The sequence below is a fragment of the Bos javanicus genome, chromosome 2, assembly GCF_032452875.1.
Source record: "Bos javanicus breed banteng chromosome 2, ARS-OSU_banteng_1.0, whole genome shotgun sequence".
In the NCBI taxonomy this organism is placed as follows: domain Eukaryota; kingdom Metazoa; phylum Chordata; class Mammalia; order Artiodactyla; family Bovidae; genus Bos; species Bos javanicus.
The window spans coordinates 122,295,284-122,312,696 of record NC_083869.1 but is presented as its reverse complement, the minus strand read 5'-3'; the positions used below and the strand labels follow the sequence as shown (position 1 = coordinate 122,312,696).

General features: G+C 43.7%; 1 long non-coding RNA gene across 1 annotated transcript; it reads right to left on the bottom strand.

The window, feature by feature from the left end:
• Positions 1-1,927: 1,927 nt before the first annotated feature.
• On the bottom strand, positions 1,928-13,729 carry LOC133231546 (uncharacterized). Its single transcript, XR_009731160.1, has 2 exons — positions 5,170-13,729; positions 1,928-4,393 (listed from the first exon to the last, which is right to left on the bottom strand). It is a non-coding gene; the product is annotated as an uncharacterized LOC133231546 (long non-coding RNA).
• Between the last annotated feature and the right edge of the window lie 3,684 nt (positions 13,730-17,413).

Below are 17,413 nucleotides of genomic sequence, written 5' to 3'. Positions count from 1 at the left end.
GTGCAAAATGAAAATGCAAGGCTCCTATGGCTCATTAGGAATGAAAACACAGCAGAGCATGAAAACAAGCACAGGGTGTGTCCCACGTGATGCAGAGGACACATGCCCCCGAAGCCAGCCCTGTCTTCTTCCTGGATTATCAGAACGGTCCCCTCACTGGTCTCCCTCCTCTACCCACTTGTCAGCATGCCACTAGGTACTTTAATTTATTGTATTTTTTTGCCACATAGTTGTGGTTTTTTAAACTGCACTATACAGCATGTGGGACCCTAGTTACCCAACCAGGGATCAAATATGTACTCCTTGCATTTGCGCTGGATCACCAGGGAAGTCCCAAAGTTAGAGTGTGAAGTCGCTCCATTGTGTCCGACTCTTTGCGACCCCGTGGGCTGTAGAGTACAAGGCTCCTCCATCCATGGGATTCTCCAGGCAAGAATACTGGAGTGGATTGCAATTTCCTTCTCCAGGGGATCTTCCTGACCCAGGGATCAAACCCTGGTCTCCTGCATTGCAGGAAGACACTTTAACCTCTGAGCCACCAGGGAAGCCCCACTTGGGAAGTCCTAAGCACACAGCATTTAAGAGGGAGGGGATGTAGGTATACATCCTATGGCTGAGTCATGTTGATGTTTGGCAGAAACCAACACAATACTGTAAAGCAATTATCCTTCATTTTAAAAATAAATAAATTTAATTATTTTTTTAAAAAACCACACAGATTATTGGTAGATTTGAAATTATGTAGATGGGTGAATGAATTGGGAGATTTAGATTGACATACACACATTCCTGGTGGCTCAGACGGTAAAAGAGTCTGCCTGCAATTTGGGAGATCCAGATTCAATCCCTGGGTTGGGAAGATCCCCTGGAGAAGGAAATGGCAATCCACTCCAGTATCCTTGCCTGGAAAATCCCATGGGTGAAGGAGCCTAGAAGGCTACAGCCCATAGGGTCACGAAGAGTCGGACATGACTGAATGACTTCACTTTCACTTCATGTATAAAATAACTAATGAGCACCTGCTGAATAGCACAGGGAACTTACTTAATGCTCTGTGGTAACCTAAATGGGAAGGAAATCTTAAAAAGAGTGAATATATGTATAAAGTTAAAATGTGAGTTGCTCAGTCGTGTCTGACTCTTTTCAAACCCATGGACTGTGGCTTGCCAGGTTCCTCTGTCCACAGTATTCTCCAGACAAGAATACTGGAGTGGGTAGCCATTTCCTTGTCCAGGAATCTTCCTGACCCAAGGATCGAACCTGGGTCTCCTGCATTGCAGGCAGTTCCTTTACCATCTGAGCCACCAGGGAAGGAGGAATAAATGTATACATATAATTGATTCACTTTGCTGCACAGTAGAAATTAATACAACACTGTAAAGCAACTACGTGTGTGTTCAGTCATGGCAGTCGTGTCTGACTCTTTGCAACTCTATGGACCCCAGACTCCTCTGTCCCTGGGGGGCTCCAGGCAAGAACACTGGAGTGGGTTGCCATTCCCTTCTCTAGTCAAGTAACTATACTCCAACAAAAATTAATTGTAAAAAATTAAAAAAAAAAGAAAGAAATTATGTGAGGTGAGGTTTTCACTTAGAATAATAAGATAAGAGTGGGTTCTTTTCTCAGCCATGCTTGGCAAATAACAGCTGTGTCCAACCAGTTTCCATGACTAAACAGGCCTCCAGGAGTCTGGGAAGTCCCTGAAATAATACACAAATCATCATCTGAACAGATGTGTCTTTTTCTTGGGAGAATGTCCACAGGTTTCATCAGATTCTCCAGAGTCCATTTCCTACAAAAGAAAAAGAACCAGCCTGGCAAAGTCTTAGCCCAAATGTAACGGTTCTCTAGCAGATCCTCTCTGGAGCCCCTTCCACATACAGCATCTGCCAGTTCCCTCGTGACACTCAACAATGCAATTCAATAATAATAACAATAATAGCTTCCATTTATTGAGTGCTTGCTTTGAGCCAGGTACTTGACATACACTATCTCATTTACTCCTAATAACAGCGGATTCCACTGGGGCTGTGACCTGTGCTTGCCAGGCTCTTGGCTGTATCACATTATGCCTGTGACACCCTGCTCAAGGACAGACTGACTGACTTTTAAATCTGTCCTATGGGACCAGGACTGATGGCCTGACATCAGCAGAACTAGCCTCTGCCCTGGGTCATTCCATTTAGACAAAGTCTTGCCCACACCGCACACATACCACACCATCACTTACTTCCATGTTTTGCGTGTGTTGTTCTGTCTAGAATGCATCTCCCATCTGAATGCTCAGGCTGGAGGCGTCCTATTCAAATTTCAGCTCACTTGTTACTCCCCCCACCCAACCCAGACCTTCCTTAACACTACGGCCTCAAGGAGGCACCCTCCTTTGGGATGACCAGTGTTATCTCCATGACACTTTTTACTGGGATTTACTGTCCTTATTTGATTTTGTTTCCCCCCATAGACTGTGAGCTCTATGAGGACCATGTTCAGTTCAGTTCAGTTCAGTCGCTCAGTCGTGTCCAACTCTTTGCGAACCCTGTACCGCAGCATGCCAGGCCTCCCTGTCCATCATCAACTCCCGGAGTTTACCCAAACTCATGTCCATTGAGTCGGTGATACCATCCAACAATCTCATCCTCTGTCATACCCTTCTCCTCCTCCTTTAATCTTTCCCAGCATCAGGGTTTTTTCCAATGAGTTAGCTCTTCGCATCAGGTTGAATTTCAGCTTCAACATCAGTCCTTCCAATGAACACCCAGGACTGATCTCCTTTAGGATGGACTGGTTGGACCTCCTTGCAGTCCAAGGGACTCTCAAGAGTCTTCTCCAACACCACAGTTCAAAAGCATCAATTCTTCGGCGCCCAGCTTTATTTATAGTCCAACTCTCACTTGACTACTGGAAAAACCATAACTTTGATTAGATGGACCTTTGTTGACAAAGTAATGTCTCTGCTTTTGAATATGCTATCTAGGTTGGTCATAACTTTCCTTCCAAGGAGTAAGCGTCTTTTAATTTCATGGCTGCTGTCACCATCTGCAGTGATTTTGGAGCTCCCCCCAAAAATAAAGTCTGACATGGTTTCCACTGTTTCCCCATCTATTTCCCATGAAGTGATGGGACCAGATGCCATGATCTTAGTTTTCTGAATGTTGAGCTTTAAGCCAACTTTTTCACTCTCCTCTTTCACTTTCATCAAGAAGCTCTTTAGTTCTTCTTCACTTTCTCCCATAAGGGTGGTGTCATCTGCATATCTGAGGTTATTGATATTTCTCCCGGCAATCTTGATTTCAGCTTGTGCTTCCTCCAGCCCAGCGTTTCTCATGATGTACTCTGCATAGAAGTTAAATAAGCAGGGTGACAATATACAGCCTTGACGTATTCCTTTTCCTATTTGGAACCCATCCGTTGTTCCATGTCCAGTTCTAACTGTTGCTTCCTGACCTGCATACAGATTTCTCAAGAGGCAGGTCAGGTGGTCTGGTATTTCCATCTCTTTCAGAATTTTCCACAGTTTATTGTGATCCACACAGTCAAAGGCTTTGGTATAGTCAATAAAGCAGAAATAGATGTTTTTCTGGAATTCTCTTGCGTTTTCCATGATCCAGCGGATGTTGGCAATTTGATTTCTGGTTCCTCTGCCTTTTCTAAAACCTGCTGGAACATCTGGAAGTTCACAGTTCACGTATTACTGAAGCCTGGCTTGGAGAATTTTGAGCATTACTTTACTAGCATGTGAGATGAGTGCAATTGTGCGGTAGTTTGAGCGTTCTTTGGCATTGCCTTTCTTTGGGATTGGAATGAAAACTGACGTTTTCCAGTCCTGCGGCCACTGCTGAGTTTTCCAAATTTTCTGGCATATTGAGTGCAGCATTTTCACAGTATCATCTTTAAGGATTTGAAATAGCTCAACTGGAATTCCATCACCTCCAAGCTTTGTTCGTAGTGATGCTTCCTAAGGCCCACTTGACTTCACATTCCAGGATGTCTGGCTCTAGGTGAATGATCACACCATTGTGATTATCTGGCTCATGATCTTTTTTGTACAGTTCTTCTGGGTATTCTTGCCACCTCTTCTTAATATCTACTGCTTCTGTTAGGTCCATACCACTTCTGTCCTTTCTTGAGCCCATCTTTGCATGAAATGTTCCATTGGTATCTCTAATTTCCTTGAAGAGATCTCAGGTCTTTCCCATTCTATTATTTTCCTCTATTTCTTTGCACTGATCACCAAGGAAGGCTTTCTTATCTCTCTTTGCTATTATTTGGAACCATCACTATGTCATAAATTATCTCTATATCCCACAGAGCTTGGATTGTGTCAGGAGTCAGCAAATACGTGGTGAAAGAATATTTCTGCCTCAGACTGTAGCATATCCATGCTCTTTACCACCTGGAAACCAGGATGTTAAGGGGGAAGGCAATCTAATTGTAGAGACAGAAACATCTTTGGCAAGAAGTTGCGGGTGTTAGGAGCTGAGGATGATGTCAGGAGGGGTTTGGAGTAGTTGACACAAAAGATGACTAACCCTTGGACTAGGGAAAGAATGTGGAGGAAATAAAGCAGGATTTAGAAATAAAGGACAGAGATGATTCAGAATATACCCACGCTTCCGGAGTGAGAAGGCAGGATCATGGTCAGCCTCAGAGAGAGATGAATCAGGAGCAGCTAAAGTGAGGAAATTTCTGAGGTGTTACATTCTTCCCTTGACCTAAAACAAGCCTAGATGCTGTGTTTGAATCTTCCACCATTAGTACCTCTGTGGGTTGAAACACTGAAGGTTTCTGAGAAAGTTCATTCACATGATAGAGGAAATGTTATTAATTTTTCCCTCCAAGTTAGAGGACTGAACATGCTCACCAATTACAGTTTCTGGGGTGTTTTCTGACACCAACCAATTCTCCAACACCAGCTGATGGTCCAACAATGTAATCCTGACACTAACTACCCAGGTTGGCACAGACCCACAGCATCAAGGTTCAGTCCCACAAGACTGCCTCTCCTTCAGACGCTAGTTGCAAATCTCTAGCCTCACTTACTTTTGACCAACCAGCTATACGGTGGTCTCCCCAGGACTTCCTTCTCAGGTTGGATAATTTGTCTATGAACAGTGCATAGAGTTCAGGAAGGCACTTTGCTTACTTTTACTGGTTTATTATAAAGGATACTAATGAATGGCCAGATGAAGAGGTGTATAGTGTGAAGTCCGGAAGGGTCCTGGGCACTTCTGTCTTTGTGGAGCTGGAGTGCACAACCTTCTCAGATGATTCACCAACTTGGAAACTTCTCAGGATCTCAGTGTTCAAGAGTTGTTATCGAGCTTGGTCACTGACTACTGCCTCTCCTTCCTGGAGCTCAGTGAGAAAAGAAAATGAAGTCGCTCAGTTGTCTCTGACTCTTTGCAACCCCATGGACTGTAGCCTACCAGGCTCCTCCGTCCATGGAATTTTCCAGGCAAGAGTACTGGAGTGGATTGCCATTTCCTGCTCCAGGGGATCTTCCCGACCTGGGGATCGAACCCAGGTCTCCCGCACTGTGGGCAGACACTTTACCATCCGAGCCACCAGGGAAGCCCTGGAGCTCAGTAGGAGGGGCTAAAATTTCAGTCTTTGGTCACTTGGTCTTTCTGGTCTGTCTATGGGTCTCATCCTAAGCCACCTCATTAGAATAAACTCAGGTGTGATCAAAAGGGACTTGTGAATAAGAAAAGACACTCCCTATCACTGAGGGCACTGCAAGAGTTTTAGAAGTTTTGTGCCAGGACTAGGGATGAAGACCTTAATATGACACAGTAACTAACACCTCTTAAGCATTCTGCGCAGGCACTGTTCAGAGCCACTTCCATGAATTAACTCATTAAACCTCACAGGAGCCCTTTGAAATGGGTACTGTTATCACCATCTGCAGTTTCTAGGAGACGGAACTGAGGCTCAGAGAGGTTAGATCACCTGCATGATATAACAAGAAAGTGGAAGAATCAGGATTTGAATCCAGGCAGAACCTACTGCATTCCTTATGGTTTTCAAATTTTTTAGCAGCAGACTCTTCTCTTCAAAATAAATCATACATTTCTAAAACTAAAAAAAAAAGAAAAAAAAAGAATGTGGGAGCCCTCTGGTTGTATGGAGAAAAAGGACTGGCAGCTTGCTGTCTCAGTTTGCTCTCTCATCTCGTGAAGGCCCCAGATCAGCACCTCGAGCCAAAGTCTGTCAGGAACCAAGTGAAAAATCCACCGGCTGAGATGATCTGCAAAATGCCTTTTTTGAAGAGGTAATACATAAAGAAACGGAGATCCCTGGAATTCCCTCACAGTCCAGAGGTTAGGACCCTGCGCTTTCACTGCCTAGGCCCAGGTTTAAGCCCTGGTCAGGAAACTAAGATCCTGCATAGCCATATGGCTGGCAAAAAAAAAAAAAGAAAGAAACAGAGAACCTGAAAGACAGAAGGGCAGAGAGGTTGAGTGAGTTTTTTTATGTCACACAGCACATTAGGGTAGAGTTGGATCTCAAGAACTCCAGGTCATTTCCATTACAGTGTCAGGCACTGAGCTAGGAACTGTGGAATCAAAGATGAATCAGGTAGCCCTGATAATCCTTGGGCTAAAGTCTGGAGGGTTAGCACACTGGCCTACAGCATGACATCGTACAATACTTATTTCCCTAAACCCAGCAGCTTCACCCATTTGCCTTTCCTCTCTGGGCCCTGATGGCATCTGAGTTTGTGACTCTTGGGCCTGTGGGTGAGGCAGACAAATAAAGATTGTTACGAGCGATACACAGAATAGCAAAGTGCCAATGAAGTACAGAAAATTAATAGTGGAAAAAATGACAAACTCTGCTTGGGTACAGGCAGTGATGGAAAACTTCGAGAAAAGCTGATGCCTGAAATGTGGGCTGCTAGAGAAAAAATAAGTCCCAGCACAGAAGTGTTCAACAGCAAGTTGTGTTTAGGAGATATGATCCCTTCTCTTTGATTTCTACACATACTTTTTACTGCCTGTTGCCTCCTTCCTATCACCACTCCTTTCCAACCAATTTCCTGAAAGGAAATTGGGTGGAGGAAAAAAGAAAAATCTCTGATAAGAAAGAATGGTTGAAAAGAAAGGAAGAGGAAGAACAGGGTGTATATGAACAGGCAGGGTCTAGGTCAGGAAACCCTAAACAGCTCTGACGGCAGTAAAGCTTATAGAAAGTTGACTTTCCTTGTCTGGGCCCAGAATCCTAGCACAGAATCTGCCAACAGCCAAGACTAATCTCCCTTTTCACTAGCCCTTAGAGGCCACATGGGCTTTCAGTTAAAATCTGCCCTCAGGCCAACTGAGCTGGGGACATTGAGAGATGGCAGGAGGCTCTCTCCAGTCGGCCCCATAATTCCCTGGGCCTTTATTACGCTGTGCTGGGTTTGCCCAAGGGCCAACTGGGGATAGGAAAACAGACGGGGTCAGCTCAGGCCTGGCCCCTCCTGCAGGTCCCAAATGCTCTGATGGGATTCTCAATTCCTCATCATTTTCCATAAGCCTTCAACTAGACAACCTTTCACAGCAAACAATTCACTGAATTCTAAAATTACCATCTTAGGTAAACAGCATGTAAAATCATAGAACAATGGAGTTGGAAAGGACCACAGTGGTCCTCTGATCGAGCGGCTCCCAAATGTTAGTGTGCAGACCACCTGCACCTCGATCAGGGCCCCACACCAGCTCAACTCCAACCAAATCTCTGCAGGTGGGACCTGGTTACAGAATATATTCCCCAGGGATTCTGATGAGCAGCTCTAACTATCTCAATCAGTACAACACAGACATTCCTGTCAAATGGTCACCCAGCTTCTACTTGTATACTCCAGAGCGGAGGACCTCTCCACCGTTCTGTATGTGGACAGGTCTGAATCAGCTGCTTTCTTTGTTGAGTGTAAATCTGCATTGTTATAATCCACTTGTCTTGGCTCTGCATTTTGAGGCAACCTCAGGAGTGGCTGACCTCCTATGCAGAGAGTACCAAGAGACCTTTGCTGGTTTCCTTCCCATAAAATGAAGCCCAAAGCTGACCACCTGGTTTTTAGACTCCAACACTTCCCAAGGTTTCTCCTCATCTGTCACTCCCCAAATAAGCCATCACCACGCGCTGTGTGTCATTTTTGATCACATCAGTTTGTTGTCTGCTGCCCGGACAGTACTTAATCCCCCTCTCAGATCTCTCCCCCTCAATCTCCCATCTTCCTTTAAGATTCACTTAAAGCATCATTTCCTCAGTAAAACCTTGCCTAAATTCTCCATAGCCACTGCCTCCTAGTTTGCAGGCGTACCTCTGACAGTATGTATTAGACTGAATTTGAATTTCTTATTTATATTTGTCTCTAAAACCAGAACATGAGAAGACACAAAGCAGAAATAAACGTGGCACATCTTCCTGGGGCGCCGGCCTTACCTGCTTTCTCATTTAACATTCATTATTGTAAAACCAGCACAGCTATATTACGAAGCAGCATACAAAATCATATACATTTAAGTAGTCAGTTTCACTGGGGGAAAAATATGGGGGACTGTTCTAGATTAAGAGACACTGGAGAGAGAGAATACCCCAAAGCATAAAACTTGATTGATTCTAGATTGAAAAATTAGCTATAAAAGATACTTTAATGAGGAAATTTTAATATGATCATTAGATGATATTATGGAATTGCTGTTAATTTTCTTAGATGTGGTAATTGTATTGTGGCTGTGAAAGAGAATGTTTTCAGGAGATACCTACTGGAGTATTTAGGGATATTTGGGAGTAAAGAATTATGATGACTGCATCTTATTTTCAATAGTCATTGAAAGTTTTTTTTTTAATTTGTTTAATTGGAGGATAATTGCTTTACAATGTTTTGGTTTCTGTGGTACAACAGCATGAAGCAGTCATAAGTATACATATATCCCCTCTTGAGCCACGCCTTCCCTATTCTACCTCTCCAGGTTGTCACAGAGCACCAAGCTGAGCTCCCTCTGTTATTCAGCAACTTCCCACTAGCCATCTATTTTACACATGGCAGTATATGTATTTCATAGCTACCAGAAGAGATGATTGAATCTAGGTGGAACATATATATATATATATATATACTATGTTAATATTTCAATTTTTATGTTCAGAACATTTTTAAAAGTTGAGGGGGAAAATCATACATTTTTGTAGTTTCAAGGTGAAATTTCAAAGTTATTAATTTTAGGAGTTCTTCATTCCTGCTCCAGTTCATTCTCCTCTGCCATTAAGGCATTTATGTGGATAAGTTTGAGAAGCATGATTTTTGTTTCTCTCCCCACTGTTCTGCCCTGTGAGTCTTCAAAGATGAGGTTATGACTCGGTCATTTCTGTATTCTCCGGGCACAGCACAGGGCCCACCACAGAGGCCTGTTGAATTAATGTTTCCTGAATGAGCAAAACCTCTAACTTAATTCGCATGTGACCTTGTGTAAAGGATATATTTTCAGTTTCTCCTTCTGCAAATGAGGTTGGATTAGATGACCTAAGTACCCATAAGGTCCTTTCTGGCTCTAGTGCTTTTGGATGCTATACTTTGAAGGAAAGTCACAGGTAATTTTTCTGCACAAAGCCAATTTCTAATGGACTGTTTCTGCCCAATAGTCAATTAGACACAGATGATCACAGTGGGTCAACTTCTGCTTCCTGGCCAAACTTGTAAGTTTCAGCTTACTTGGTCTCTGGTTCCTCTGCCTTTTCTAAATCCAGCTTGAATATCTGGAAGTTCTAGGTTCATATACCATTCAAGTCTAGCTTGAAGATTTTGGACATTACTTTGCTAGCACGTGAAATGAGTGCAATTGTGCAGTAGTTTGAGCATTCTTTGGCATTGCCCTTTTTTGGGACTGGAATGAAAACTGACCTTTTCCAGTCCTGTGGCCACTGCTGAGTTTTCCAAATTTGCTGGCATATTGAGTGCAACCCTTTCACAGCATCATCTTTTAGGATTTGAAAAAGCTCAGTATTGAAATTCCATCACCTCCACTAGGTTTTATCCTAGTGATATTTCCTAAGGCCCACTTGACTTCACACTCCAGGATGTTTGGCTCTAGGTGAGTGATCACACAGTGATTATCCGGGACATTAAGACCTTTTTTTGTATTCTTGCCACCTCTTCTTAATATTGTCTGCCTCTATTAGGTCCGTATTGTTTCTGTCCTTTATCGAGCCCATCTTTGTATGAAATGTTCCCTTAGTATCTCCATTTTCCTTGAAGAGATCTCTAGTCTCCCATTCTATTGTTTTCCTTTATTTCTTTGCACTGATCACTGAGGAAGACTTTCTTATCTCTCCTTGCTATTCTATGGAACTCTGCGTTCAGATGGGTATATATTTCCTTTTGTCCTTTGTCTTTAGCTTCTCTTCTTTTCTCAGCTATTTGTAAAGCCTCCTCAGACAACCATTTTGCCTTTTTGCATTTCTTTTTTGTGGATGATTTTGATCACCACATCCTGTACAGTGTTACAATTTGATCACTGATCATTGCCATACAAATTGCCTCCATCCATAGTTCTTCAGGCACTCTATCTAATCCCTTGAATCTGTCACTTTCATTGTACAATCATAAGGGATGTGATTTAGGTCATACCTGAATGGCCTACTGGTTTTCCCTACTGTCTTCAATTTAAGTCTGAATTTTGCAATAATGAGTTCATTATCCCAGTCTTATTTTTGCTGACTGTAGAGAGCTTCTCCATCTTTGGCTACAAAGAATATAATCAATCTGATTTTGGTATTGACCATCTGGGTTCCAAATAGGAAAAGGAGTTCGTCAAGGCTATATATTGTCACCCTGTTTATTTAACTCATACGCAGAGTACATCATGAGAAACGCTGGACTGGAAGAAACACAAGCTGGAATCAAGATTGCCGGGAGAAATATCAATAACCTCAGATATGCAGATGACACTACCCTTATGGCAGAAAGTGAAAAGGAACTCAAAAGCCTCTTGATGAAAGTGAAAGTGGAGAGTGAAAAAGTTGGCTTAAAGCTCAACATTCAGAAAACGAAGATCATGGAATCCAGTCCCATCACTTCATGGGAAATAGATGGGGAAACAGTGGGAACAGTGTCAGACTTTTGTTTTTCTGGGCTCCAAAATCACTGCAGATGGTGACTGCAGCCATGAAATTAAAAGACGCTTACTCCTTGGAAGGAAAGTTATGACCAACCTAGATAGCATATTCAAAAGCAGAGACATTACTTTGCCAACAAAGGTCCGTCTAGTCAAGGCTACGGTTTTTCCTGTGGTCATGTATGGATGTGAGAGTTGGACTGTGAAGAAGGCTGAGCACCGAAGAATTGATGCTTTTGAACTGTGGTGTTGGAGAAGACTCTTGAGAGTCCCTTGGACTACAAGGAGATCCAACCAGTCCATCCTGAAGGAGATCAGCCCTGGGATTTCTTTGGAAGGAATGATGCTAAAGCTGAAACTCCAGTACTTTGGCCACCTCATGCGAAGAGTTGACTCATTGGAAAAGACTGATGCTGGGAGGGATTGGGGGCAAGAGGAGAAGGGGACGATAGAGGATGAGATGGCTGGATGGCATCACTGACTCGATGGATGTGAGTCTGGGTGAACTCTGGGAGTTGGTGATGGACAGGGAGGCCTGGCGTGCTGCAATTCATGGGGTTGCAAAGAGTCGGACACGACTGAGCGACTGATCTGATCTGATCTGATCTGGTGATGTCCATGTGTAGGGTTGTCTCTTGTACTTTTGGAAGAGGGTGTTTGCTATGACCAGTGCATTCTCTTGGGCAAACTCTGTTAGCCTTCACCCTGCTTCATTTTTGGCTTACCTCATAGCTCAGTTGATAGTCTGCCTGCAATGCAGGAGACCTGGGTTTGATTCCTGGGTCAGGAAGATCCCTGCAGAAGGAAACGGCAACCCACTCAGTATTCGTGCCTGGAGAATCCCATGGACAGAGGAGCCTGGCAGGCACAGTTCATGGGGTCGCAAGAGTTAGACAACTTAGTGACTAAACCAACACCACCACTGCTTTATTTTGTACTCCAAGGCCAAATTTGCCTGTTCCTCCAGGTATCTCTTGAGTTCTTACTTTCACATTCCAGTCCCCTCTGATGAAAGGGACATCTCTTTTTGGTGTTAGTTCTAGAAGGTCTTTTAGGTCCTCATAGAACAGTTCAGCTTCAGCTTCTCTGGCCTTAGTGGTTGGGGCATAGATTTGGATTACTGTGGTATCGAATGTTTTGCCTTGGAAATGAATGAAGATCATTCTGTTGTTTTTGAGATTGCACCCAAGTACATTTTGGACTCTTTTGTTGACTAAGAGGGCTACTCCTTTTCTTCTAAGGTATTCTTGTCCAGTTAGATATAATGGTCATCTGAACTAAATTCATTCCCCACCCCTTATGACAGAAAGTGAAGAGGAATTAAAGAGCCTCTTGATGAAGGTGGAGAGTGAACAAGCTGGCTTAAAATTCAACATTCAAAAAACCAAGATCATGGCATCCAGTCCCATCACTTCATGGCAAGTAGATGGGGAAACAATGGAAACAGTGACAGACTTACTTTTTCTGGGCTCCAAAATCACTGCAGATGGTGACTGCAGCCATGAAACTAAAAGACGCTTGCTCCTTGGAAGAAAAGCAATGACAAACCTAGACAGTGTATTAAAAAGCAGAGACATTACTTTGCCGACAAAGGTCTGTGCAATCACAGCTATGCTTTTTCCAGTAGTTGTGTATAGATGTGAAAGCTGGACAATAAGAAAGGCTGAGCGTCGAAGAATTGATGCCTTTGAACTGTGGTGCTGAGAAGTCTCTTGAGAGTCCCTTGGACAGCAAGATCAAACCAGTCAACCCTAAAGGAAATCAACTCTGAATATTCATTGGAAGGATTGATGCTAAAGCTGACTCTCCACTACTTTGGCTACCTGATGTGAAGAGCTGACTCACTGGAAAAGACCCTGATGCTGGGAAAGATTGAAGGCAGAAGGGGACGACAGAGGATGAGATGGTTGGATGGCATCACCGACTCAACGGATATGAGTTTGAGCAAACTCCAGGAGATGGTGAAGGACAGGGAAGCCTGGTGTGCTGCAGTCCATGGGGTTGCAAAGAGTCAGACATGACTGAGCAACTGAACAACAGTTGCTTCTAATGTGCATTCAAGGTTAAAAGTCACCAAGCCCTACACTGTGGTGATAAGGTAAGATTTCCAGTTGGATTTATGTCTTGGCTTTGCCACTTATCAGCTGGTTGGTCTTAGTTGTTACTCCTCCTCTTTGAAAGTTTTGTCCCAGATGTAACAAGTGAGATAAACCACGTAAGCCAAAAAGAACAGTTACATAGTCAAAGACAACTATCACTAAGTAAACAGAAGTCTGGATGGCTCTCCCAGGAAAGATGAAAACTTTCTGAGACTACAGCAGTGGTTCTCAAACTTGCATCAGAGTCAACGAGTGTGTGCACGCTAAGTCACTTCCGTCGTGTCCTACTCTTTGCAATCTTATGGAGTGTAGCCCACCAAGCTCCTCTGTCCATGGGGATTCTTCAGGCAAGAATACTGGAGTGGGTTGCCATGCCCTCCTTCAGGGGATCTTCCTGACCCAGGGACAGAACTCTTGTCTTTTATGTCTTCTACACTGGCAGGAGGGTTCTTTACCACTAGAGAATCACCTGGAAAGTGAAAGTGAAGTCACTCAGTCGTGTCCGACTCTTTGTGACCCCATGGACTGTAGCCTACCAGGCTCCTCCATCTATGGGATTTTCTAGGCAAGAGTACTAGAATGGGTTGCCATTCCCTTCTCCAGAGGATCTTCCCAACCCAGGGATTGAACCTGGGTCTCCCACATTGTAGGCAGACGCTTTACCATCTGAGCCACCAGGGAAGTCACCTGGAGGACTTGTTAAATCAGATTGCTGAACACCTTCTTACCGTGAAGTTTCTGATTCTGTAGGTCTGAGGCAGAGCTCTTGAGTTTGCATTTCTAGTACATTCTCAGGAGATGCTGATGTTAATGTTTGAGACCATAATTTGAGAATCACAGCTCTGGAGCAGGGTTTCAAAGGCATCACTAATAACATTTTGGAGCACCTACTTCTTTTTTTGGGCTTCTCTGGTGGCTCAGAGGTTAAGTGTCTGCCTCCAATGTGGGAGACCTGGTTTCGATCCCTGGGTCAGGAAGATCCCCTGGAGAAGGAAATGGTAACCCACTCCAGTATTTTTGCCTGGAGAATCCCATGGATGGAGAAGCCTGGTGGGCTACAGTCCACGGGGTCACAAAGAGTCGGACATGACTAAGTGACTTCACCTTCACTTCTTTTTTTACAAAAATAAAAAACGTTTACTTATTTATATACTTACATATTTATTTATGGCTGTGCTGGGTCTTCCTTGGACTTTCTCTAGTGTCAGCAAGCCAGGGCTACTCTTCTTTGCCCAGGCTTCTCATTGCAGTGGCTTCTCTTCTTGTGGAACTTGGGCTCTAGGCGCAAGGGCTCAGTAGTTGTGGTGCACAGGTTTGTTACCCTGCAGCCTGTAGAATCTTCCCTGACCCAGTATCAAACCCGTGTTCCCTGCTTTGGCAGACGGGCTCTTAACCAGTGGACCACCAGGGAAGGCCCAAGCACCTACTTCTTTGAGCATCTCTGGCCTCTACTCACTAGATGTGCACAGCGTCCCTCCAGGTGTTGCCAGGAGCCAGAAAGCTCCGCCCGTGGCAAAGGTCATGAGGAAGGCGGCTCGGCATACACAAAGGTGGGATCGAGCCTCAGGAGTCCCCCTGGAAATTCTCAAACATCTACCCCCCAAACCAGAGTCTGCCTACTTTCTGCTTTGTGTTCTCACCTACACCTCTGACTTTACGGGGGGCTGTCCCCCACTACCTCTCTCTGAAAAAAGAGTTAGCTTACAGCTCCAGTTAGTAATTCCTGGGTGTGACAGTGTTTCAACCTACAAACTCCTTTGGAAGTCCTCTAGCCTGTCTGAATAGGTTTTTCCGGCCACATGTGATTGTTCAGAGCCTCCCAACTGTGAGAGGCATGAGATGTTCTAAACTGTCTAAATACAGATTCCTTTGAGCAGTTAAAAGATTGATTAGAAATTGTATTGGTGAAGGGTTTTTCACTTGTTGGGCCAATGTTTGCTGCTAAGTCTCCATATCCCTTACCTACTGTGTCCCTGGCAGTGTATTGATTACATTCAGGAATGTAAGCAGTAGCTTTAATGTTTGTAACCTTGGACCCTTGAGTTAATTCTTTTTCTTGTTATAGCCCACCACACCTTTGCCCTATAGGAATACAACTTTATCCAATGCTTTTGGAGGGTGGCGCCTGACTAATCACCTTTAGAGAAAAATAAGTTTTCTGAAGAAAGGGTCTTAAAATGTTAACAGGCCTCCGGGCCAGAAGATGATGCAAATCACCTAAACTTTTGCGTATGGTAAGTTCACAGGAAGAAAGCCTGGCTTGCTGCCTGACTCTACCCCTTCCCCCATTATCCTCTATGCATAACTTAAGGTATAAAAACTACTTTAGAAAATAAAGTGTAGGCCTTGTTCACCGAAACTTGATCTCCCCATGTCATTCTTTCTCACTTTCTGGCGGAATTATTCAGCCTCTTTTCTCCACTAAATTTCCTCACTGAGCTATCCTTATTCTATTACTCTTTATATCCTTAATTAACATTTAATTAAACAATTGTTTCCTGATCCTTGCCGACGCCGTCCCCACTTCAAATTCCCTAGATCCACCGGGGCTGGACCCCGGCAAGGTGTGATGGTTGAAAATGTCCCAAGACACTGAAAATGTCCCTTGGGTAGCAAAATTGTGCAGAGTTGAGAACTACTGTTCTAGAGGATATAAATTAGAGAAGAATCCAAGAGTGTAGGTTGAGTCACGGAGGCAAGTGAAGAAAAGAAGTTGAAGCCTAGAAGAAAGGAGGAGTTTGAGATAGCTCAGGGTTGGTGTGGAGAGGCTGGATGCCCATCCAGGGCTATTTTATTGAAGAAGGATCATTATGGGTCTGCAATTTAGAGACAATTGACCAGAGGGCAGAGGGTAGGCTCATCTGGTCCCACAGGAATAGGGGCTATCTTTTAAGTCTGGTGCCTTCTGTCCTGGGATACAGCTAAAATCTCTTCTAAGGCCAAATACTGTCCTAATTCAAATGGCCTATCCCTAGGATTCAACTGCCTGCAGCCCTAAAGTGCTCAGGGCTCTCTCTTATCTCACTTTCCTATTCACACACCTTAAGATTATTAACAAGCAGCAGATTTTAGGTCTATCAGGAGAAACATGTAACTCTCTAGTTTTGTTGTGAAGAAGTAACTCTGTTAAGAGTCCTAACCTGTCCAAATTCACCTCCCCGACAATTCAGCTCACAAAATTTAACCACCCAGTGAAAAATACAGTTGGCTCCTTAAGTGCCAATGGTATTAAGTGCCAGAGACTGTGGAAGTCATAAAGGGAAATTAACTGAAAACCAGAGATGCCATTACTCATTTGGGAGCAATCTATCTCTCCCAAAGTGAGAATACAATTTGCACCCTCTAGGGATGTTTTACACTCAAAACTTTATTCCCCAGGCTAGGGCCTATTCCCCACAAATTATAACTGGTGCTGCTGTTTCCTGCTAATGGCTTCTATCCAGCCTTTGAAGAAGGCTCTTGGGAGGAGTGAAGAGGCTAAGGTTAGAGGAAAGCCCTTGAAGTCTCCACGGCCTTGGTTCTTCCCAATCACTGCCAACTTCTCAAGGGATTGGTAGGTTTTTAAAAGAGCACTGTCAAGGTTCAAATTTTATCCCAAGCCAAGAAAGATGAAGGTGGGTTGAGGGAACTAATTCTGAGGTATGTAGACTATGTATCTATAAGGGATTAGGGAGTAACCTGTGATTGTGATAGAGGTGTGAGAAGTAGCTTGCAAACCATCTTTGGCCAAGTCTCTTCTGGCAAAATGCAGAAGAGATATGACATTATTATCATATGTAATAACCACACATATGATTATTGCTTACATCTGAAATCTACGTCACCGTTCCTTTTGACAATCCCTCTATACTTAATAAACGTTCTAAGCATTCCTGAAGTAAAGAAACCTGCTTCAGTTTATTTAACCAAGTGTTCGTGAAGTCATTTGAGCATGGCATCTTTATGCCCCAATGTTTCTAACATACCTGGGAAACAGTGTTCTGTGGAATACACTTGAGGAAACCTCAACCTGTAAGATCAATTACATGAAGTACAAGCTCTCCAGGATACTTAATTTTGCAACTCCCCACCACTAACCATACTGAAGTTCTTTTGGTTCATAAAATACACCAATCTTTCAAACTTACGCCTGCTGTTTCTTAGAATGCACATGTTTTATGCCCACCTGGCAAAGTCCTACTACTCAGTCTCTGAGTCCCAACCTAAGCATAATCA